Genomic DNA, 25,212 nt, shown 5'->3' on the forward strand with positions numbered 1-25,212 from the left:
TTTGCAACATTTCACCCAGTTTTGCAAATCTGACAGCCCTCTGGTCAGCGTTACATGTTCTGCCACAAAGTTTTGCGAAACATCCTCTGTCTCTTATTGAAACAACAGGGTAGAGTTCTGCTTGTGGTAAAAGTTCACAACACTGAAGCAGTCAAAAAAACCTATTTTGGGACAAATCAGCAACTAATTTTGGAATGAAGCTGCACTAGTGTGTGCTACCTGAGGATACTGTGATGTAGTAGTAATGCCATTCTGTGGCCCACTAACTTCAGAGATGACTTTAAGGGGTTGTGCCCCCTCAGCACACTAATGAACTGAAGATCTGATATCTCCTGTCTGTCTTGTGGACATCAGGGAGCTGCAGCCTTCCTAATGACTAGTCAACTCTCAATGGCTCATCCTGAGCATTCCTGCTGCAGACCTGCCTGTGGGACTTTTTAACCCTCAACTTGCCAGACCAATTTCTTTAGTATGTGCTTGCCTACATTAGCAGGCATTCTCTTAAGCACTGGCATAGATGTGAGCATGGTAAGTCCTAAACACCCGTGTCCCACTTTCTCTTTTGCCTTGATCTTAGTGTGATCTGAGTTTCACTTCCAGTAGGTGTCATGGTGAGAGGTGAAGAAAGAGAAGACAATGGAGGTGAAGCTGGGCTGTTATTCATAGGGAAAAATTGCATGTGAGTTATGCACCATCAGACAAATACTGCCTTTGAGACCACTGTGTCACCTCCTTTATCATCCAAGTATTCTGACCTTCCTGATTTACCCTCTACCACCCTCATTCCCAATGCTGTGATTTATGCCCTTGCTTCATTGTGTCTATCTGTTCTCTGGGACAGGTGTGTACAGTTGATGCAGATTTTATTGGAGCTAGGGCTTAATCTTCACCCCATGTGTGCAAATTCCTCATGAAAAATAATGAGCATGCTAATAAACTTCACTTGTGAGGGTGTAGAGTGACTTGTTCTTGCAGTATATAAACCTGCTCTAGAGAGGAGGGTGGTGCTTATGGAAGAAATCGTGCTCCACATTGTCAGGGTCTACATCTCATCCACTGCATGGCTTGCCTGAGGTTCCCCAGTTTTCCAAGAAGGCAGAGAGCCTCCTTAGAACTCCTTCACCACACTCCTTCCTCCTTGAACCAACCTCTAAATAAGTGTCAGACCATAATCAGACAAGGAAGCTTGGGAACCCGAAAGGTTTTGGGCTTACCCAACCACAGCTCATGTTTGCAGTGCAAAAGTGTGCCCTTGATGTCCTTGGGCAGAGGAAGTCTGGGTCCACCAGAGCAATCCCATTCCTGATAACTGGTCTCTGCTTTCCCACAGACTTGAAGCATTTGTGCAGCAGAGTAGATAATGTTTTACTCTTTGTATAAATCTAGAAGTCTATATTCAGCAAAACCAAAGATTTTTAATGAGCAAGAGAAACATGGACTACTTTTTTCCTGTAAAACCTATCTGCTTTCTCAGTGGCTGGAGCTGCTGGTTTGCATTGGCCTTTATAGGCAGTGCTTCAGCAAGGTTTGTGGACAGGGTATATCAGACAGAACTCTCCTGCAGAGGTGTTCTCAGAGGACCCCTGTGATATGTTGGGACTTTGAGAGGGACCTGTGCTCTGTATTAAACTCATGAAAGGGACATAGAGGATTTAAATATAATTTATTCAATTTCTTTGTGGGTATTTTTTTTTTCTTTAAATAAAGCCCCTTTCTCTTTTGTTTTATTGGAAACACAACCACAGCAGGGTGTCCAAAATCAGGCAAGGCCCTCCTTGGCAGGGTCCCTGTGGGAAGCAGCGGGCAGTCCAGCAGAGTTGTGCCTCGGATACATTCTGTGGTTCTCCATCCCCCACTTCAACTAGTTCATGACTCACATTCACAAGGTACCAAATGACTTCCAGATCCTCCTGGCTAATTCTGCCTCTCTGTCACAGCACTTGCCATGATATAGGTGTAGGTCTAATTCTGGCCCTGAACCATGTACTAATAGGCCACACCAGGTCACCATCCCCACAATCTTCTTTGAACACATGAGATTTCTGCTGACCATAACTCCCTGAAGTGGTTTCCCCTCTCTGCAGGGCCACAGGAGGTGCCAAGCTACCCTAAAACAGTGCCTGAAGTAGTGCTCATAACCACACAGTACCCAGAGAATCCTGATCTGAGTGAGTTCAGTCCCTCTCACACTGGGCTTTAGATATATGAAATATTATATATAACTGTATGTTTTCTATATTATTTTGTGTATATATTATATATCAATTTTAATAAAATAAATATTTCTATTTGGTTTTACATGCATTAGATAGAGAGATAGCTATGGATATGTAAGTGTAGATAAACAATCCTGGACATCTGTGTAAACAGTTGTTGGGAAATCTTTTGACTCCTACGTAGTATACTTTCTGCAATATCTAGTTATGTTTAGTTGGGAAACGCAGAGCATTTATGCAGTGCCCAGCTACATCCCATCCTTCCCTTGCTCCAAGGAGAAATTTTGGAGGTTCCTGTCCTGCATCTTTGCAACTGATTTGGTGACAAAAAGCTGTCTGCGGGAGAGGGAAGCGGCTCTGCTAGGACATTGTACATTTGTCTAATGATGAGGTACCACTCCTCTGCTGCTGCAAGAGGAGATGAAAGCATGCACTCATCTTGTGTGATCATCCCCTGAAAACTCAGTTTGTGTCAAATAGCAAACCTCAGAACAATCCAGCATGGGCAAGGCCCCTAAATGATGATAGATGTCATTCTTTTGCTGTGCAAACAACGAGAAAACAAGCAGCCCAAAGCCAAATCTCTGCTGAATCATTGATGGCTGCCATTCAGGCTTAACCTAGTGACTGGATCAAGGCAAGCTGGGTCTTCAGAGCGGGTATGGAGCTGTCTTTGTCAGCACAGCAGATGGCCCGCTAGCTCCCTACCTCTAATCCCAGTGGTGAGCACAATGCAGCTGAGTAAAGTTCTGCAGGGCACCAGCAAGGGGATGGATGTAAAAGTTGTGTTTGTTCTTGAAAGTGGAGTTGAGGTCAGGGAATGCCAACAGGGAGCCTTGCAGTGATTTAATTCTGTGGACACTGGCTAGAAAACCCCTCCTCCTTTTATGAAAGTTCCTGAAGAACTTAAAACTGGAGCAGGGTATGAGACCCTGGAGTTACAGTGCTTTTGTGCAATGAGTGAGATGGAGCTGTGTGATTCCTGCTGTGGTGAATTAGCACCAAGTAGCTAGCTGCTCTTCTGGGAAATCATTCAGATGTACTGAGGTGTAAACAATCTCTTCCTGTTGGAGAAGCTGGGAAAGAAGCGAGGTGTCTAGTTATGTTCTTCCCTCAGAATTTGGACTGGCCCATACAGGGACATGAAAGTCAGCTGAGAATGGCTCAATTGAGATAAGGCATTTGTGACCCTTTTTAGAAAGGCAGGCATTAGAGGGACACAGCAAGCACTGTCTGTTGTGGGTACCTGTGTCCCTCACGCAGATATAGGTCTATTTATTTAGATTTGTTAATATCCACTGTTGTAGGCAAAGCCACCCAACCTGAATGCTCAGTCATCACCTCCTGCAGGGAAAGGGTACATGCAAGAGAAATCTGAAGGGAGTTCTGGCTGCCAAGGAAAAATGAAAGGATTTTAGGAAGAGAGGTTGTGAAAACAAGTAGCACTGGAGAGCTTATCCATGCATAAATGAGATGGAGCCTGAAGTGACAGAGAGTCCCCATTGCTTCTTTAAAAACATAAGGACATAACAAAAAGATTGGCTGAACAGGGTGTAAGGCAGGAAACAAGATCTTTTAAAACTCTTAGCAGTCAGGAAGGGAAGAATAAATGTCCATGTGTGCAAATCAACTTTGATATGATGCCCATCCCAATGTCCTGCTGCAAAGGGATAAGCTTACAACCCTCCCCCAAAAAAGAAATGGAGCATGCTCCCAGCTCTCTGCATCCATGCCAAACTGTGAAGTTCACTTTCAAAGGCAAAGCTGACACAGAGACATTTGACAGGACTCATGCTTCTAAATCACGTGGATGCTTTTGTAAACATTACTTCTGGGTGTACTTAATATCTCCACTATTAATCAGGTTGCGGGGAGTTAAAAGCCCATTAATGGCATTAACAAATGCTATTTAACTGGGCTGAATTGCAAATGCAAGTTTAGACAGAGAACAAATACAGTGTGACTTTGGAGGAGCAGAAAGCCAGCCAAAAAACCTCACATTTCATCTTGGGGGAAAAAAACCCCCGCAAAACAAACATCAATTAATCAACCTGAAACACACAGACTATGAGAAGGGAGGAAAAATGTGATATTGAAAGAACTTGTGAGTATGTTGGTTAAAGCCATATGTGGGGCTCAACAAATGGAAGATGGTAGGTGGGCTGATATGTGGAGCAGATTTGATAAGATCTTGGCATGCAGTGTGACCTAAGGACAGTCAGTGGAGTTTGGTCTTGCTGGCACAAAGAGCACTCAAAACAAGACCAGGAGGTTGGTCTTTCTGTGAAATCAGTGGTCTACCAAATGAGGGGGTGGTGATAAACTGGATGGTCTTCAAAGCAAAGCAATAGCAAGGACTGAGGGTTTGGAGAAATCATCCAAGCCTTTCTGGGTTTTTGAAAAGTGCATGGGAGAATGACTCAAACATGCTTGGTTTGGTTGGCTGTCTTTGTAGGGGCATGTTGACACCTGTTCACACTTACTCTTTCTGAGCAGTCAGGACAATGAATCTTTAATGCTGTGCTTGCTTATATGTAAAAATATAAAAACAGCAGGAAATTGGTTCAGGGAGAATGTAACCTAAATATTGTGGGGAAGTATTAAATAGTGAAATTCACAAGAATATCTCTCCAGAGGCTTTGCCTGGTGCTTTCAAAAGCAGACAGTAAAATGTAGACTATTATTTGCCAAGTGTGCTAACTGCATAGTATTTGAGCTAGATGGGCACCTGTTTTTATATTTTCTGTCCTTGTTATATTTTAATAATTATATTAAAAACCACTGAGGTTGGAAACATTAATTGCTCAGAAATAAGACATTAAAATTATGACAGTTCTTCATTTTCCAATTTAAACTTCTATATGCACTGCATTGTATCACAGTCACACGATTATCACTCTATAGAACAGATAGTTATGTGCTCACTGGATAACTGCTCAGAATTTCTTCTTACCCTCATCGCTTGACCTCAGTCCTTATTTAGTAAACACCACTTAAGCTCTGCCTAGAACACAAACTGATTACATTTCCTCATGGGCTTTCCTGTGACACTTTCACTCTAAATCTGAGCAGCTCAGAAAAATGAACAATTTCCCCTTACCACAACCCTTATGAAAAGAGGAAGGATCTAGCAGCACTTCCATTTCACCAAAGTGGAACTAAGATAAAGACATTAGAGTCATGACCAATGACTCTTGCTATTCACTTTAGAGCTACACAAGTTTGCTTTTTTAAATTTTGCTGGCTGTGTGTGCTGTATATGTTTAGATGTTGACATGTTACCTAATTTTGGAGGGAATTTACCCTGCACATGACTCTTGCGAAAAACAAAATTGCAGATGCATAACAAAACCAATTGATTTCTGTAAACATGAAAGCTGGGCATCTACTGACAGGAAAGAACACGATCATGATAAATACAATGTTTTCCAAGGACCAGGGAGGAGAGCAGGGAGGGAGAATGGTGTATAGACAAGAACATCTACTACTGTGGAAGGCTCGTGAATAAACAAAATGAACACTTGAGTACCATTTTAGGCAGAACATGTAGCTGAGATGTCAGAAAAAAGGTGAGCTAAGTAATCCCTAGAATATCCTTGTCAGCAGGTTTTGATATCAAAGCCACCCAAAGGTGGCAAACATATTATGGCCAGCTATGAATGATTTCTAGGGGCAAAATGCATCTTTGGCTGAAGAGTGCAGGGTAGGGAAATTTTAAGAGTGGTATTGAATCTATAATGCCAGGAACTCCCATAATTTCATGTTGAAGACACAGCTCCCAGCAACTTTGCTTGCGATGCAGAATGCTCAGCGCTTTTGCCAGTCTGGCCCCAGGTGTCCGTAGCTTGGCAAACAAAATGGGAGGTAGTGGCCAACTTAGAAAATGCTTGTTTAAGTGACTTGCCAGTAGCACACAAGGGCTCAGTCGTAGGAGTAGGGCTAGACAGCATTCAGCTGCATTAATGATCAGATCATCTCTTCTCCCCCTCCAATCCCCTTCCTCATTTCCTACACTCCCCTCCATCTTGGCAATAAAGCATGCAGGGGTCCTGTGGGAAAAAACCAACAAAACGCTGTGTGATCATGTAATTAAAGGCTGTACTATAACACACAGGCACAAAGGAGATGAATTAATGCTTTATGGAAAGCCTCCAGATTAGCTTTTCTTCACTCCACTGTGCAGTCATAATGTTTCTTTAAGAGAGCTCTCCATGTGCTATTGCACAGACTTGTGGTGGGAACCACAACAAAGATTCAGGGCTTCCTTTCTCATTCCTGAGAGAGTGAGGGGTATGTAGATGGGCTGACCCTGGCACAGGTCACCAGGGACCAGGGAGCTGGAGATTTCCAGCTCTTTGCCACCTGAGGTGATGGGAGAGAGCAGCCCACCAGCCCTGCAGACGGCAGGGACAGGAGAATGCTGGGCTTGGTGTTGGAGCCTGGGCTGCCATGGGACACAGGTGTGCAGACACAAACCAGAAATTTAAGGCTATAACACTTCTATATCACTTAGATTCTGAATGGTGTACCCTTGTGTACTGTGGTACTCCTGACCTCTGTCTTGCTTCTCTCACTCATGCTACATCTCCTCTCAGCTCTGGCTGATACCACATGTGATTTTTTTCATTCCTACACCCCAGCTTTTTCCAATTTATGTCGCAATTTACCTCTGCCTCTGAAGGCAAAGTAGGTACAGTCCTTTCACAACCAGGTATCTCAGCAGAAGTGGTGGCAGAGGCAACCCTGCTTGGTTGTTTTGTCACCATACAGGGTCCAACACCAACTGCACCTACACAGGAGCCAGAAAAAAATGAAGCACAAACCCATAAGAGATATCCAAGAAACCTTCAGCGAAAACAAGTGCTTGACTCGTCTCTTTTTCAGGCAAAAATCAAATGTTGGCTTTTCTGAGGTTTATAAGGTGGCCAAATGGGTGGATTTTAATGAGATTTCCAAGAGCACATCCTTGAAACCAAGGGCAGCCTCTGCATGGGTGCCCACTCTGAGACTTGGGAGTCACAAACCAGTATTACTGTTTCATCATGAGGGAAACAATGCATTTTTCTTCTCCTTGTTCTCAGAAACAGCCAGGCCACTTAAGCAGAAATGTGAAAACAATTGAACAAAACAAATTCAGCTTGAGGCAGACACTCAGCATGGGGAATTGCAGGCCAGATGGTTAGTGTGACAAAGTTAGAAGCAACTGAAAACAGCCTTTCAATAAGAAGTGTTAGGCAATTTCAGGATTAGGTGGTACCACCTCGACTGAACCCCCTTCCTCTTTTTAAAGATGACTTTTCTAAAGTCAGCACACCAGCAGATTTGCTGAAGAATCACAATGATGGCGCGAGAAAGGCTGTGTGGTGTAGCTGTTGCTGTTACATCATGAATGTGCCAGAGGACAGAAAACCTTTCCACCAATTGTTCTGCTGCTGAGTCCTGTTCCCTTCTCCTCTTGCCCCCGTTCCCTGGACCCACTCTCTTCTCACCCACCGTGCAGCTAGTCCCTTGGTGCCTGTCTCTTTCCCCTTGTGGCAGATGCCCACTCAGCTTTCTGAGTCTCTCCTCTTTGCCCATCCCACTGCTGGCCCTAGCAGCATCAGCTTGGAGTACAGCAAAACTCCTTACCTTGGCTCCCTGCCTCCCTTCCCCTCCCCTCTGCTGTCAGTTCACCTCACCAGTCTTTTGGAAAAATCTGTCTTCCTAATCTACTGTACAACAAAAGGGAGGGAGCCAAAATCCCAGCTCCTGATGATTGCTGCTGTTCTGTTGACTTTCTCCAGAGCCAAGGCTGTGTTACGCTGCTTCACATCACTGAAGGATGAGCCCTGCTTTTGTCAGTGGACAGATGCCAACTTGCTTCAGCAGAGAATCTCTCTTGTTGTCTTAGGTTTCAGTGTGGCTGAACTGATTGGTGTTGGAGGACAAGCTGACCCCTGACTCCAAATGAATGCAGAAATAGCTAGACACAGCTATGTATGCCCCCCTCATCCACTTCACCTGCTTGCTGCTTCTTTCAGTGCAGAAGCACGTGCACATACAGAGACCAAGCATGTCTAGGAGTTTGCAGTTGTTTTGTGCACTGAGGCTTGCTCTCTTTAGTTCTTGGAGGATTCCCCTGTTCTCAGGAGAAGCAGCACACGATGCTTTTACAGTGTTTGTATGAGTTGCTCCTTCTTGTTCCACATCATCAGGTTATGTACTGACAAGTGGAGCATATGCTCTCAACAGCATGTCTGCTGCGACTAAATCATATCCTGGGTCATCAACTCAAGGCTTGCAGTGTGTTCTTCCAGTTCCAGAGGGAACTGTTGTCTGCTTGCATTGTTTATAACCCTTGGGAGATTTGGGCAAATCAGGACAACCATGTGCAAGACTGAGCACTGTTTTCTTAAGCTGCACAGGCATTTGCTTTCTTATCTCCATATTTCTCTCTGCATGCACTACAGGCATCTACTCAGTTATACAACATCTTGGGTGAAGTAGAGCTCCTAAGTCACCATTTGAAGCATCTGTGCAGAATTTTGTTGTTTTTAATATGACTCTAAAAATGAAATCTAGATTGATATCAATATCTACTAGAAGTGGTTAAACTTCCTGTATTGTCACTGCCTTGGCAGTGTTTGGGAAGTCATTTCACACAGGTTGTGAAAATCTTGCCATGAACTTAAAATTCAATATACATGAGAAACAGAACTTTAACCATATCATTTTAAGATCAGCATCTGTAACAACTGGGACATTTTTCCTTGTCTCTTTCTTCTTTCCTTTTTTTTTTTTTTTTTTTTAAATTCAGCTTAAATTTTATTTTGCTTAATTGAAACCTTTCCCCACTTGCAACTTCAGCAAGCACATGCTGAAACAATTCCTGATGTTCAGTGACAGCTCTGTCCTAGATAATTATATCATCAGTAGACACATTTTTACAGTTTGTAGCATCTGTGCACTGAAATGTTTTGGAAGCTGCCCAATAAATATATAGAAGTTGATCAACCTGGGCTTTCCATGCCAAAAGAGATCTGAAAAACCTTATCAGTCTATCTAATTTTCTCAAGAATTTGGCTTCCACCAAGCAAAAATTTCAGTCCAAGTGGAAATTTTTTCTTTGCTTGTTCCTGTTTCAGAGGCTATTTAAGGCTGGATCAACTATGCTGTCCTCCATAATTAGAAAGGAGCAAGCTTGCTTGCATCTCCTTCTGTTTTGCAAATACTGCCACTTACTGTCATGCACTGTCTCCAGGCCTTGCACTGCAAGGCTGGAGGAATGTTTTGGACTGTCCAGATCTAAGTTTCCATGATATCTTCATCTTCACTTGGATTCCAGAAGTGCTTTGCCATGACTAGAGGCTTCACTCTCCCAGATGCTGTCCAAAAGTGTAATGAGAGATCTTCTTGACTCCTGTTACATTACAGATCAAAGAGAAATTAACTATTCCTGTTTCTGTTTCTGTAAAAAGAGCATGCATTGGCTCAGTGTCCTGAGTTGTCCTGTAACCATTTTTGGACCCTGTTTCATTGAGCTTATTTTATTAAAAAAAAATCATTATTTCCTTCTTTGAGTCAATCAGAATCAGCTTTTCATGGCTTGGGGATGTCACAAAGATCATTCACTCTTTATTTTCCTTTCTTTCTTCCTTTGTTTCACATTCTCTCTCTCTCGCTCTCTCTCTTTTTCTTATTCCCCCACCTTCTCCCCCTTCCCTCATCAGAAGACAAAGCATGACTGTGGACATCACACCCACCCCACCGGTGGACCCTCTGTTTTCTACTTCCAGCTCAATGCACAGCTTGTAATCATTACAAAACTATGGGGTATCTTCTGGGTGATTGTTAGAGGGAATTAAATTCTGGCAGCCTGTGAAGGCATGTGGATGCTCTGATATTTGATATTCTTTTTCTTTTTGTCTGCTATAGCTATTTCCCTTCTGTTTGCAGGGCATTTCTTTCTTCACAACTGCTCATACCTATACCCTACGGAGTTCCCAGTTTGAGATTATCTCTAGTTGAAACTCCTGTTGGAAGCTGATGGATTTATTGCAGATTGTCAGTCCTGTCACTACAAACAACATTTGAGCCAAAACTTTGACCTCTGTAATCTCTATATCTCAAACTGAACTCCTTGTTAATTTTTTCTTCATTTCACTAGCTTGCGAGATGAGATTCCCAGCTGATGTAAATGCGTATATATTCACCAAAGTCAAAGGATGTGTTTTGATTCATACCATCCAAAAGCCTAATACAAGGCCTTCAAAGAAGGAATCTGTTGCATAATGAACTCAAAACACTGTTTTTTTAAGTGTGTGAAACTCCTCTTTGTTTCTTTTTATGCGTTTTACTTTCCTTCATTCTCCTCTCCTCTCCTCTCCTCTCCTCTCCTCTCCTCTCCTCTCCTCTCCTCTCCTCTCCTCTCCTCTCCTCTCCTCTCCTCTCCTCTCCTCTCCTCTCCTCTCCTCTCCTCTCCTCTCCTCTCCTCTCCTCTCCTCTCCTCTCCTCTCCTCTCCTCTCCTCTCCTCTCCTCTCCTCTCCTCTCCTCTCCTCTCCTCTCCTCTCCTCTCCTCTCCTCTCCTCTCCTCTCCTCTCCTCTCCTCTCCTCTCCTCTCCTCTCCTCTCCTCTCCTCTCCTCTCCTCTCCTCTCCTCTCCTCTCCTCTCCTCTCCTCTCCTCTCCTCTCCTCTCCTCTCCTCTCCTCTCCTCTCCTCTCCTCTCCTCTCCTCTCCTCTCCTCTCCTCTCCTCTCCTCTCCTCTCCTCTCCTCTCCTCTCCTCTCCTCTCCTCTCCTCTCCTCTCCTCTCCTCTCCTCTCCTCTCCTCTCCTCTCCTCTCCTCTCCTCTCCTCTCCTCTCCTCTCCTCTCCTCTCCTCTCCTCTCCTCTCCTCTCCTCTCCTCTCCTCTCCTCTCCTCTCCTCTCCTCTCCTCTCCTCTCCTCTCCTCTCCTCTCCTCTCCTCTCCTCTCCAGCAGGGACAGAAAAACCAAAAGCCAATGGCTGAAAAAGTGGTGCTGTGTCTCATTTTCTCCACTCAACCGTGCAATTTGCTGGTTTAATCACCAAAACTTCTTGTCACTCCTAAATTTTAGAGCTATTGTTGGATCTTCCTGGCATGGTTATGCCAGTCTAATTAACTTTTTTGGGTTCTTGCTCCAGACCTGAGCAGGCTGATCAAAGCCTGAAAAACAACTTTTCTTACTGTGGCATTGTGCAGAGGAACTTAATTTACAATGAACAACTGATCTAGGGGTGACCCATGTGTGAAGACAAATAATCAAAATACTACCCAGCATGGGAATGATCTGTCACCCTGAGGTTGAGTCTCTTATAGCACCTCCTACATGCAGCAAGCTGAGGAGGAGGAAGGCTACACTGGTGTTAAAGGTAACACAGAGAAGTTAATATTGCCTCCTACCACTACCTATTTACCATTCTCTGAATCAACATTCCCTCTTCCTTGGCTCCAAAATTAAGCCACAACTTTAAACTCAGAATGTTTAAAGAAACAAGGGGGGAGAAGAAGTGTCTGGGCCATTCTTCAGAAGCCCCGTGCAAACACTGGGTGACCCATTCCTTGTTCTTTTCCTAACCTGGCTTAACTCTGGAAGCAACCAATAAACAGCAAAAGTTAATTAAATCCATTTCTAAGTTTAACACTCCCGCTCCCCACCCTGTCCTAACCAGACTTTGGGGTCTGTGTATTTTGGGCAAATATAACTTGGTTTGAATTTCAAAACATTATTTCAAGCTTCCTTTAGAGACAAAGAAAACTGATTCCTATATGCCAAATGAGTCATTCAAAACAGGGAACCTAATTAGGGTAACAGCAGCAGCTAATTTCACCACCAAAAAAAATTTTGTGCACTAGAGAATGAAGTGCTAGTTCCGGGCAGCAGCACCAGACACTCAGTGTAATTATAATTTATATGACCCTCACTGCTGTAGCAGTTAAGTGTTTGACAAGAACCAAGGGATTTACTCTGAGGTAGGGAAAAGTTTTCTTCTCTTTCACAGCCAGGGAACCAGAAATGAAATTACTTGCCCCACACTATTCAGTGGATTTGGCCAAGCTGAACTCAGGTCTCCCTAAGTGTCTCTAACACTTTCAGCAGGAGTTTCAGACCCTTCATTTGCTCTTACCTCTGCTCTGCCTATAGCCCTGAGAAATTGTGATCCTGTTTTTAAGTAGGGTATTGAAGGGAAGGAGCAGCCTTCCCCTCTGCAGCAGGGCTGTGTGTCCCTAGTTCAAACCAAAGATTATTTGAGTAACAAAATTCCCAGCAAAATTCCCAAGAAAATTCCCAAGACATAGACAAATATATCCGAGATTTAAGAAGGTGAAGAGCTCAGCTTCCAGTTCCCCAAGGACACAGGCTGATTTTGCTGTATCCAACCCCTTTTCTGGAGAACTCACACCTGACCCTCACCTATCACCATTTGGATGAATCACCAGAATGCCAGGTACCCAAGCAGGGTTAGATTGGAGTACACTTGACTTACAGAACTACACCATGGGCTGCCCTGTCTCCTTTTTTGGCTCTCCAAGAATTGTGCTATTCAAAGTTTCTTTACAGGCAGAGAGAACATTATTTCTTTTAAAAACAAAAAAATGGAGCAGCATAGAGCTAGATTACAATTGAGAGTGGTTTTGAAATGTTTCTTTGCTTTAATGAAACCTCTTCTTTAAGAAAGCAAAAGCCAGGTTGCAAACCTACAAAAGAAAGTAGTTGTTTTGTTTTGTTTTTGTTTTTTTTTTCCTGAAACTGAGGCACTTGGTGTCTATGCTGAGGTGCCAGTACTGGCCAGAATTCCTTTGAGTCTGGCAGAGGCTGGAGATTGCCCCTACCCCTGAACTACATTTTGTGTCAAGTAGAAAATGGGAAAAGATCCCCAGCTTAGCAGGGGAGCTAAAGCACCACCAAATGCAGCCTCTGGGGTAGTGTGTGGGGCTGGGAGCCTTGCAGCAGGGCTGGGGCTCATGTCCAGCAGCTCAGGTCTAGCTGGGAAATGTGTGGTGTGTGACCTTGCCACTGAGGCTCCCATCAGCCAAAGAGCTCAGCGCTGCCTGGGGCTTTTGTGTGGGCCCCAAATCCTCCTGCTGGCTTGGGGGCTTTGTTCAGTCCTGGAGGCCAGCCTAGAGCTGCTATCTGTGGTTTCACTTTTGCTGTCAGAGGATATCTGCATTGCAGGAAGCTCTTACAATAACTCTGTAAACATGAATGAACATGTTTCCCTGATAATGTCAAGTTAAAAATCCCGTATTTTTCTCTTCTTTAATGAGCAATTTTTGCCCTTCAATGTCTCTGACCTGAAACATATGGTTTTACTATTGGGCCACAATACTGTAATCCCGTTCTTATACTTGATATACGGAGGCAGGGCCTGGAGCTGTGCAGGGTCGAGGCCCTGTTACATCAGACACTGTATGGTTTCTAAATGAGGGAGAGAGTCTGTACCTGCAAGAAGATGGACAAAAGGTAGGAGGGAAAATGAGGTCATGGTGGTCATACCTGGAAGGGAGCTGATATCTCCTGAATCCTGGAGTAGCAGCCCAGCTGCCGACATTGTTGCCCCTATAAATATTCCAGAATTTCCATCAGCTTTGCTGTGGCTCTAGTTCTGGTGCCAGAAGAGCCCAGTATTCTGCAGTTGTTTCACCTCATGGGCCAAGCAGCAGTTAAGGATACACAAACACAATAGTGGATTTAAGTGACACATATGAACTTGATTATGGCTTCCTAGGGGGAAAGAACCATGTCTTTCACTGTGCTTCAGGCATCATTCAGGGAGTACTTTTTCCAGCTCCTCAGGTTGGGAGTGCCTGTGTGAATATAACCACAGTGACGCACAGAACCAAAGGATGGATGGCTCCAGCAATTAAATAGAAAAATCTGCTTAAATAAATAAACCAGCCTTATTAAAGACCTCAGGACAGCTGCTGATGAGCTCTGCATGGAGCTTCAAATATTAAGACTGTCTACTTCTTACATCTCTCACATGGTCAGGAAACTGGAGCAGATGACAGAGCACATTTAATGGGATCTTCCTCCTCTCCAAGAGGAGTAACACAAAGCAAATGGACCGTTCTGCATTGGCTGCAGCTCACCTGCAGTCTGTGTGTGCAGCAATATGGGGGCCTTGTAAGGACTCCTACTCGAGGGTTGGGTTCTGCAAATCATTTCAGTGGACGTGAGAGCAGCCATGAACATCTGTGGAGAGCAGCACCCCAGCTGCCTCCTGCCACATGGGAACTGTCAGGACAATGTTGGCCTGCAAGTAATTCTTGATAAGCTGTGGGGACTGCAGTGCAGGAAAGGAGATATGGCTGCTTGCCCACCCCCAAATAAGAGCTGGAGTTCACTGTCTTTCACCTTCCAAGAGCAAGCCTAACCCCCTTGGAAAATTTTCCATGTGCTGTCTGTAACACACAGATTTGCAGCAGAATACAGACCACCCATGCCAGTTTTCTAGTCTCTGACCTCCTTCACATATCTGTTTCTAGATGGCAGATGGAGGAAGAAAGAACAACTGCTCTTTTCTCTATGATGTGCACATGTGTTTTCTGCTCTCTTACTTATTCTAAACTCTCCCACTTCAGTCCTTTACCAGGTCCTTAATAATTCTAATAAAAGTCAAGTCCAATCTCACTTAATGAATATCCACCTATTAAGTGAATGAAGTGGGAAAACAGCCCGCTTTGACTGCCTGCCTTGGATTCGAGCTGCAATACATGGATTTTTTCCCATGCAATCAGATTATTTTACCAGGTCCCTAGGAAATTTCCAATAAAACAAACAAACTTTAAAAATCCTGTGAGATTCCTGGCCCACTTTGAAGAGGAACCCTGAGATGTTATTCAGTCCTTGGAGCCATTTGTTCTACATGTGATCCCAAACACTAACTAAAGGCAACATAATATGATAGGTATTTACAACATATCCATTATCTTATCAGAGCTTCAGGTACAGCTGTACATAGCCTGTTCCAGCTGGGCAGTCTGCTGAGTTAAATGGGTTCTACTTTTAAAAGCAGGAACTGGAAAACATGGCCCTTTTAATCTGAGATTCACTTGCACCCAAGGGATGGAAACTCAAAGAGCAGACCTCAGGGCAGAGGAGGTGGACACTCCATGCAATGCCTCTTCCTCTGTCTGATGCAAAAGGCTGGGCTCACAATCATCATGCCACTCATCCGGGTGCTTTGTTGACAGAGTCCTGTTAGCAGCTCACCAAGCATAGAGAATTGCTGCTCCCTGGATGGAAGGCAATTTTGCACAGTCAGCCAAACACAAAAGGGAATGTAAGGCTGAGGGTGGAAAGAAAAGAGACCACATTGGAAGTTGTGAGAGGAAAGGGAGAGGGCAGAGAGCTGGGGGCTGGAGGAAAGGGGAAAATATGAAAAACAAGACTAGAGAAAGTTCAATTGTCAGTGAAAATCTTCTCCTCTGCTTCCTTGGCTGCAACCAGTCTGAACAGAACATAGTGTTTACTTTTTGCATGCTGCCACACACTGTGTACCAGGTGAGAATGGCTGGTCTTCCACTATAGGACCCCTGACAGCAACTTAGTGCCAGAAGGAAACAAATCTGTCAAATCCTCATTCAGTCAGTAGGCTTTTTAAACACTTTTTAAGAGCCTGCTGAAGAGTCAGGATTGGGTTGCATTGAGACTGAGCTTATGTAGAAGGAAATGGTATTTCAAAGAAACAGAAGTAAGCAAGTTTTATCTCTGAGGCATGAGAAATCAGCAGCCAATTCCATCGTGACAGAGATTACTCTCCGACCCTTCAGAAACATCCTAGAGGTATCTGTACAAGAGACCTACTGTCAGGAGATGCTGTTGACCATTTTTATCATCTTGCTGGCTAAAACTGAGCTTTGCTCATTAATGGTAGGTTGGCAGCTGATCTGACAGGGAGTGACTCGTGGTTACTGACCACAAGAGGAGGTTACTGCTAGAAGTGGACTTAATTTAATAATTTGCACCAAAGATTTGGGAATTTTGTGAAACCAGCACTTGGAAGTGTTAACAGGCAGTGAGCCAGTCGTTGTGAATCTACTTAAAGATGCATACCAGGGCACAAAAACTAGTGCCAGAGTAAACAGAAAGCAAAGAACAGATTGCTTTGCAACAAACATGGAAGCAATTGCAACAGAAAACAATGAGTCTGACAAAGGAGATTTTGTTACAAACCTTCAATAAAAACATACTGTCTAACAAAAGTATGCTGCTTTTGGCAAACAACTAAGATATCCAAAACCAAAGTGCATTATTGCACATATGGCTGAAGGGACAAAGACTTCCAACTGATCAGTCTGATGGTGATACAAAACCTGTAGTTCTTCAGGTACCCAGCCTGGCAGGACGAGAGGCTGCTTTGTGATATTGGAGTGGAAGAGATGCACTGGAATTCTGAAATACTGTCAGTACTGAAGACTTTCTACTGTTATGATTAAGACAAAATGGTAACAAACTCAAATGTGTTCACACGGGACACGAAGGGTCTATGTTGCCAAGCTTTATTGGGTGTTTACAGAAGAGTAAATGCTAAGCAGGACACAGAGAGTAGAGAAAGCCCAAGGCACATGATTATCTGCAACTTCACACGTAACTAATGCAGTAGCTCCTTTTAAAGAGCTGGTGGGTGGCCTTTAATGCTCTGAGATGGATTAAAAACAACATACTCATTGATGGGAATGCACAAGTAACTAACAAACTGTGTATGAGAATTGGCCACCAAAGACAGAGAAAGATAGTAAAGCTTACCTTACCTTAATTTTGAGTATTTGCTGAGTGCTAGGAGTTCGGCAAAGAGACACCTAGAAAAATAAACCAAGGATTTCCTCCTCAGTTTGAGATGGTGAGGGTAGTACCAGAATTTCATGATGGGTTGAAAATGGCCCATAGCTGGATGTGGTGGTCCAATGCCTAACAAGTAGCTGAGAAAGGGAATGATAGAGACCTCCATGAAAAATACAGGCAGGAGGAGTTAGCTTCTCAAAAAGTAAGATTATTGTGCAAAGGGAGGAAGAAATTATTTTTCTGTAAGGAGAAATGAGTCACCTCTGAAATGCAGGCATATGGGAGGAAGGCATTTCGGGAGCTCAGGTACCATGGGAGGTGACCTCTTGCCATTCATTTTGTTTCTTATGTAAGAAAAAATGACATCACTGCAGGGACAAACAGCTTTTGTACTGTGTGGCAATGTCATTTATGTAGCCAGCTCCTGCTGCCCACAGCAGACACTTGGGATTTGAACTCACGGTTGCTGGTGAAAGGTCTGGGTTGACAACACCAGTTTTCCACAATGGTCCTTAGCAGGATGTACAAAGCTGGATCCCTCCCATGACATATGCTCTGAGTAAGGGGTTTCCCTTGGCAAAGGTGGCTCATGCTTCTAAGGTCAATTGCAGAGCAGGGTGGGTGGTCAAATGGAAAAAACAAGAGAATGAGCTGTCATATTTTGCATCCCTCATCCCATTCCTGGGGCTGACAGGGGCATTGGCTGTCCTCAGTCCTGTGCTGCAGGTTTAACCTTAAGCTTGTGCCTTGAAAAAGGGTTTGAGGGGGCTTCTTGAAGTCTGTGGGGCTTAAATAAGATAGTGTGGCACATGGAGTAGGACAGATGTGAACATACATCTGTCAGGGCCGTGTCTGAGTGAGGGTATTTTGGGGTGAGGGTATGGCCTTGATCTAGAGTTGTGTCTGGAGTAGAAGGATCTCTCACCCCACTCTAAAGGAGACGGAAGAAGGTTTGTGCACGCAGGGCATGGCAGGGAGAGGCACTAAGGCAATTTGCAAAGGGTGGCCAAAGCATGAAAAGGGAGCTGTGTGGTGGAGCCAGGATGACGTATGCCTAAATAGTGAACAGCAGCATGTAACACAGTCAGGTCCTTCATGGGGTAACACAGGGAGCTCTTTTAAACACACACATACATGCATACACAGAAAGAACAACTTATGGTTGTGTCAGACTCACGTCTGGGCTTCTCATTAAAATTAATGAGGTAACGTCTCTGAGGCTTTCTGAAACGGATGCTGCCCAGAGAGTGCGGGAAAGACCTCTATCACTTTGAAACAGCTACTTAGCAAAATCAACTGCAATTTTTATTTTCCACAACTGTGCATCAAAGTCATGCCAGGAGTACCAAAGACTACTGTCTAAACTTATATGCAAGTGACCTTTCTTCAGACACTTCAGTTACCATGATCAAGGTTGAATGGCCAGAAGTGAGTGATGATGTAACCACAGAATGGTGTTCAATGGCTCATCCTGATGACTACCTGCACCCTGGAACTGAACCTATAAGTCCTCAGTCTTTCTATTTGTATGTTGCTCACAAATAGCTGTGAAACTCACAGTCAAAATTGGTGTCCTGCTCCATTCCCTTTCCTTTAGCGAGTAGCTTCTCTATGAAGAAAAGAACAGCTTGTTTTACACAGCAAATCTGCAGTGCAGACCTTTACTACTTGACTGAAACTAATAATTCTTCTATGGCAGCCAAAATGAGTGATCAATAAAAATCCATGTGACAAAATATTTTTACCATTTTTTTTCTCTAAAAGGTTCTCTTTTTTTTGTTGTTGCAGTGCCTTATGTTAAAGTTGCAGAGTTGATCACTCAGTGAGGAGATGCCAAGCATAATGAATGTCTCTGCCTTGTGCTCAAGAGACATTCTGCTGCTCTCTGGTTATGTGAGCACATACGGTATTTTTGGTATGACCTCTGTCTCCTTCAGCACACAGGGCTGGCTGATCTGGGGAGGAATGTCACTGGTATGGCTGTCATGGCAGGAGCAGTGAGTGTCTGGTAGACAAGACAGAGAGATGTTTTGCTGGAGAAACAGATGCTCTCTTCCTGTCTGGGCAACAGCAGAGCCCACTCAAACTTCTCTGTCTATCACTCACTGTGTGCTGTGTTTTTTGCTGTAGATAGTATTTGTGGCAGTGCTGAGCACGCATACCTGGAGGGGAAATCAGTGGGAGCTACACACTGAATATCTAAAATGCTGTAATCTTGCCCACAGCTTTGGGAAATTAAGCCCTCAGTGCCTTCATTTTGGCATCCATAATTAGTGAGAAGCTGCTGGCAACTTTGATCTCTCTCTTTTTATGGAGCAGCATCATCTCCTCTCCCATGCATGCTATGAAGAAACATTGGTTTTTTGAAGCTGTCTGACTCGAGGGTAAGACCATGAGGTAATTCAGTAATGATGTTTACAGGGGTGCTTGTGGAAAACAGGCCTGCAAGCCACACACCGGCTCAGGAGGACAAATATCTGGTCTGAACAAACACCCACACAGTTGTAGCAGTGAAAGCCCTATGGAAAGAGTTTGTGTCCATGAGATTAAGAGCTGTACAATGCCACATGCTCAAGGTTGCGACAGGAAGTGTGTAGACCCCATCTTTTGATGGTCAGACTTTGCTGGATGTGTGCTCATTTACTGCAGTTGTTTGTAAGCCAAACTGTAAGTGGGCAAGGGGTAGACAGACATTGGGAAGTTTTTCTGGAAAGACATTGCCTTTTCTACCAGCTGAACATCTTCTCCATGTCTTCTCCCTATCTGAGCTGCTACAGGATTTATTGCTACTTTAATCATAGAATAAGTAGCTTTGTAATGGAAGTCCTTAATCAAGATGTCCTTTTCTGTATTTAATAGTCTTAACTCTTCTTGTGCCTGCAGATTGGCTTGTTGACTACTTGATGGTTTGTTTCTTCTGTTTCCATTTTACTGCATGAAAGAAACAGATTTTGAAGTTTATACTTTTTCAATCCATGTATTTTAGGAAATGGAAGACAGTAGTCTCTCACTTCCTGCATATTTTTGAAGATAGCTCAGAGCCTTTTCAATATGATGCATCAGTAATTTCATTTAAATTGGTGAATTCTCTTGAAATATTTATCATCAGTATATACGAGTTTTGTATTTTATTAAACAGGTTGATAAAATTAAAATGGATCTGCTTTCTGCAAGTGTCCTGGATAGTCCTGGGGTGCATAAGGCAGAGCTTCACCAGCTGGGCAAGGGAGGGCATTGTCCTGCTCTGTTCTGGGCTGGGGTAGCTTCATCCAGAGTCCTGTGTGCAGTTTTGGGCACCACAATAGAAGATGCTAAATTATTAGACAGGGTCCAAAGGAGGGCAACAAAGATGGTGATGAGCCTTGAGGGGAAGCCATATGAGGAGCAGGCAAGGTTACTTGGTCTGTCCAGCCTGGAGGAGACTGAGGGGAGATCTCACTGCAGTTACACCTTCCTTGTGAGGGGAAGAGGAGGGGCAGACACTGATCTCTTCTCTGTGGTACCCAGTGACAGGACCTGAGAGTATGACCTGGAGTTGTCTCAGGGAAGGGTTAAGGTGGAGATTGGGAAAATCTTCTTCACCCAGAGGGTGGTTGGGCACTGGAACAGGCTCCCCAGGGATCATAGCACCAAGACTGACAGAGTTTGAAAGCTTTGGACAATGCTTTCAAGCACATGGTGTGACTCTTGGGGATGGTCCTGTGCAGGGCCAGGAGTTGGATTCAGTGATCCTTATGGGTCCCTTTCAATTTATCATATTCTGTGATTCTCTGATTCTGTGATTTTCCATTTCTGTTGTAAATGTAACATCTATTTATTGAACATTAAAAAGAGGCAAGAGAGAAATCTCTGCTACCTCCTGTAGTCTGAATGTCACTGAACCTTATCCTGCTTCTCCAAGATTATGAAGAGTTTAATAGTATCAGACACATGGAAGCCTACAGTCATCTGATTAATAGCTCATAATAATGCAATAATGCTTGAAAAATAAAAGTGTTTCCTGATTTCCTAACCCAAGTCAGTACAAATAAAATTTCTAGAGAACAGGAAATTATGAAGAGATAAAAGTGGCCCATCTTCTCAACTCAAATCAGCCAGTTCTTGTCCTGGCTCTGGTGTTTGCAGCATCAGAGAGTTTGTGCCCCTTTGTGTTTCCACTGCTTCCGTTCTTGCGCGAGCACTGGTCAAGTCCTCAGTATCCCCCTTCCTTCTGGGAAGCCTATCCTTCATGTTCCCACAGCTGGTGTTCTCCTTGGTGTCTTCTTCCAGTGTCCTTCACCCTCCTCATTCAAAGATCTGTCTAGCAACAAATCTTGATGTATATGTCTGTAAATATTGTCTTGTGTGAGAATACCTTCCCTTCCCTTCCCTTCCCTTCCCTTCCCTTCCCTTCCCTTCCCTTCCCTTCCCTTCCCTTCCCTTCCCTTCCCTTCCCTTCCCTTCCCTTCCCTTCCCTTCCCTTCCCTTCCCTTCCCTTCCCTTCCCTTCCCTTCCCTTCCCTTCCCTTCCCTTCCCTTCCCTTCCCTTCCCTTCCCTTCCCTTCCCTTCCCTTCCCTTCCCTTCCCTTCCCTTCCCTTCCCTTCCCTTCCCTTCCCTTCCCTTCCCTTCCCTTCCCTTCCCTTCCCTTCCCTTCCCTTCCCTTCCCTTCCCTTCCCTTCCCTTCCCTTCCCTTCCCTTCCCTTCCCTTCCCTTCCCTTCCCTTCCCTTCCCTTCCCTTCCCTTCCCTTCCCTTCCCTTCCCTTCCCTTCCCTTCCCTTCCCTTCCCACCCATGTATTCCCTGGAGGAATTCCTGGCATACTGCTCTCCTCTTCCCTGAGCTGTGAAAGGTGGTATTTCATGGCAGCATCCATGCCACCATGTCAGATTTGAGGATGACATTGTCTCTGCATCAGCTCATGGTGTCATTCTCCTTTGGTTTCTCACTGCTGCTGTCCTCATCTCCTCCTCTCCACCCTTCAAGCAAATAGAACTGCTTTCTCCCATTCTTTTTCAATCTTTCCTCTGGGCTCAGCATTTCCCTGCCCGTCAGATGGGATCAAGAGCAGGAGATGTCCATCCACAGCCTCTGACCATCTCACAGTACACGTGCCTTGCCTGCTGCAGCAAGGCCACATGGCATGCAGGTGACAGAGTGCCCTCAGACCCTCTGCAGTCCCCACTGAGCATATGGGGTTGTTCACCTACCTTGACCCTGGACTTGCTCTCCAGAAGCAATCTTCAAGTGGGGAGTTACCAGCATACCTGCATGGCTCCTGCTCAAGCCTGGGTAAGATGCTGAGCACAGCTACCCTGGCCACGCTCAACCCTCAGCCCTGCTGTCTGTTTTGGGACTGGACTTGTGTGTTCTGCTCCCTTTGACCCATCCTCAGAGACATTCCCCTAGCACAGAGTACCCAGTTGCCCTGGCCTATGTGATCTGATGAAAGAATCAGGACTCATTTTCAGAACCAGAGGGAAGGAAGAGAAAGAATGAGGGGTCAGTACTCAGATGTTTTGTTCCTGTGCATCTGACTTTAAGAAAAACCTTCAGGCCATATCTGCAGAGTGGCAGATCTGCACCTCAGCAACAGCCCAGGACCCATGCTTGATTATTTCCTTTTTGAATAAGTGCTCTGGCATAAGGGTATGGATGCTGGCAAGACATCTGGGGAAGGATCTTGAACACAACAGCAGCCCAGATTCCCAGGGAGAAAGAGCATGCTGACTGTTGTGTGGCAGAGCGACAGTCTACAAAGAGCACTTGTGTCTTTGAGTTCAAAACAAACAGAACCTAAAAAAGCTGATTTGTCCACATTGCTAGGCCAGCACCACTGGCAGGGGAGCAAAAGAGCAGAAGTCTTGGTTGTACTGTCACTGCCATTGCCATGGTACCCAGACCCCTGATGCATTCCACGGTGGAGGACTAGAGGCAATATGGGGGGTGAACACCGCTTTCCCTGAGGAGAGGATGATTTGCCTGTCGATCAGCTCCTGCTAGATTGTTCCTGTGGCTTGAGTTCCCCAAGATTCAGGCTCTGAACTCTGCCTACAGTAGGGCTCAAACCCTGTTAGACTGCCCACTGCCCCTCTCCTCACTCCTGGAAGAAGGTGTTAGTGGGAGTAATGATGACAGGCTGGAAATACTTGTCTAGTCACACCACGGCTCTGGCTCCTGGTGGTGGGCACTAGGGACCAGTGCATGCCACAGAGACCTATTAATCTGCTCAGCTGTTTCTGGGATGACCTGCACAAGTGCATAGGCAATGGTCAGCAGAGATCACGAGACACCCTCTGGACTGAGACACGCTGCCAGAACAATGAAGCATACTAAGGTTAGTGACTTTCTCAAGCCAGTGGCTGGGAGACATCCAAAGAATGCAATGAGAATAGGACTCTTCTGGGAAGCTGCCAGCAACTTAATATCACATGCCTACACAATGCTTAATATTCCATGCAGTGCCTCTGCCATCCAATGCCAAGCAAGGCCTTCAACCTGGGGTCCAGGTCTTTTGTCTGCAGAGGGTCTGGGCTATTTTCAATTTTGTTGAACACGTCTTACCTGAGGCGGACAACACCGTCTTCTGAGCCTCCAGGAGCTCCTTTTTCTCCAGAAGCTCTTTTTACACCATTGAAAGGCAATAGGTACATTACTGGGCAATGGTTTTACTAAATTATGAGATTAGGTCAACTTAAATGCATGTATCTGGTGTCTGAAGTTCTTGAAAAAAGTTTAATACTTTGACACTGATGTGTCTGAATGTTTGATATCTGCATCAGAATGAAAAAAATATTGCCTTTAAAGCACATTTTGAAGTCTTACTATTTCTGTCCAGACTACATTTTTGAGTGTCTGAACTGTGGGTTTTTTGGGGTTTTTTTTGTTGTTGTTGTTTTTTGTTTGTTTGTTTGTTTGTTTGTGTGGGGCAGAAGCATAGATTTCCAGGAAATAAGCCTCAATAAACAAAGGATAGCCTTATCCATTACATGATGGTCCTAGTAAATACTTGTAAACCCAGAATATTGTTTAATACAGGCTAGATGAGACATTTGCTGCCTTTTGTTAGGCTGTGAATGACAGGCTGTTCTTCTAACAGCCCCAAGACATTCAGGATTTTGAAACTGATCTCTACTAAATACAGGAACAGGAGATACCCAGAGAAATGCCTCTAGTGGAAGTTTTTGTTCTGGTCACACTAATTTATTTTTTAAAGTACTTTCAAGGCATTAAAGCATAACATGAACCAAAAAAAAAAAAAAAATTCTTAGCTGTCTTGGATCAGGGACTACTGTTCCAGATGGTTTTCATGCAGGCCTCGGCACCACAGGGTCCAAACTCCTAAAGTTCCTTTCACATAAATAATACAGATAAGAAACCCTGCCTAACAGGCTGAGATTATAACATCCAGGAAAGCTGGTGGCTGCCAGAAAGAATCATTGGCAAAATCATGACAAGAATGAAGAAGGATTAGAACAACAAGTTTTATAAGACCATACGTTTTTGTAGATATATGATAAGGAAAGCCTAAAAAGTAGAATTTAATTCTTAAAGAAAGAGTTAAATAAGCTCTGCCAAAGGCAATAGAGAAAGAGAAAACCATGACAAAGTGTTGTAGCTTCAACAATCAATATGTCATAAAAAGGGTGAAATATTTGTAAAATTCTGAATAACAGAAGTCCACAAGGTGTGTCATTTTAAAATAGACACAGGAGCATAAACAGAGCCCTGCACAATGTTAGCAGAGTTCATGGAAAGTAAGTGGAGTAAAATCCCATTGCACAATAGAAGGGTATCCAGAGTGTGCAGTCCTGTCAGCCCTTCAGCAGTGGAGATTTGGGTATTTTACAGACAAAGGAGCCATGCCCTATAAATATGTGGATGCTGCTTCTGTGTGGGTAGCCAGCTCTAAAATAAGGTAAGGACTGTAAGCACAATTAAAGGAACAAAGTAAAATGGGTTTGAGAAAACCTATTTTATAACAGACCACAGGCAAGTTTTCTCAGGTTCAGGATTATTGCACTCAGTTGCAAAACAAGACTCATGTATTAATACCTAGAAAAGCTCCACTGATGGTCCTGGCTGGATTATGGGGCAAAACAAAGATTAAGTAAGAGGGAGAGATCAGAAAAAATCCTGAGACTTGAGAAATTACAGAAAAAACAGTTTTCACAAAGGACTTCAAGAGAGCTGAGCCTGTGCTTAAGTCTGAGATAATTGAATGCTAGAGCATCAT

This window comes from Taeniopygia guttata, chromosome 3, assembly GCF_048771995.1.
Source record: "Taeniopygia guttata chromosome 3, bTaeGut7.mat, whole genome shotgun sequence".
Classification (NCBI taxonomy): domain Eukaryota; kingdom Metazoa; phylum Chordata; class Aves; order Passeriformes; family Estrildidae; genus Taeniopygia; species Taeniopygia guttata.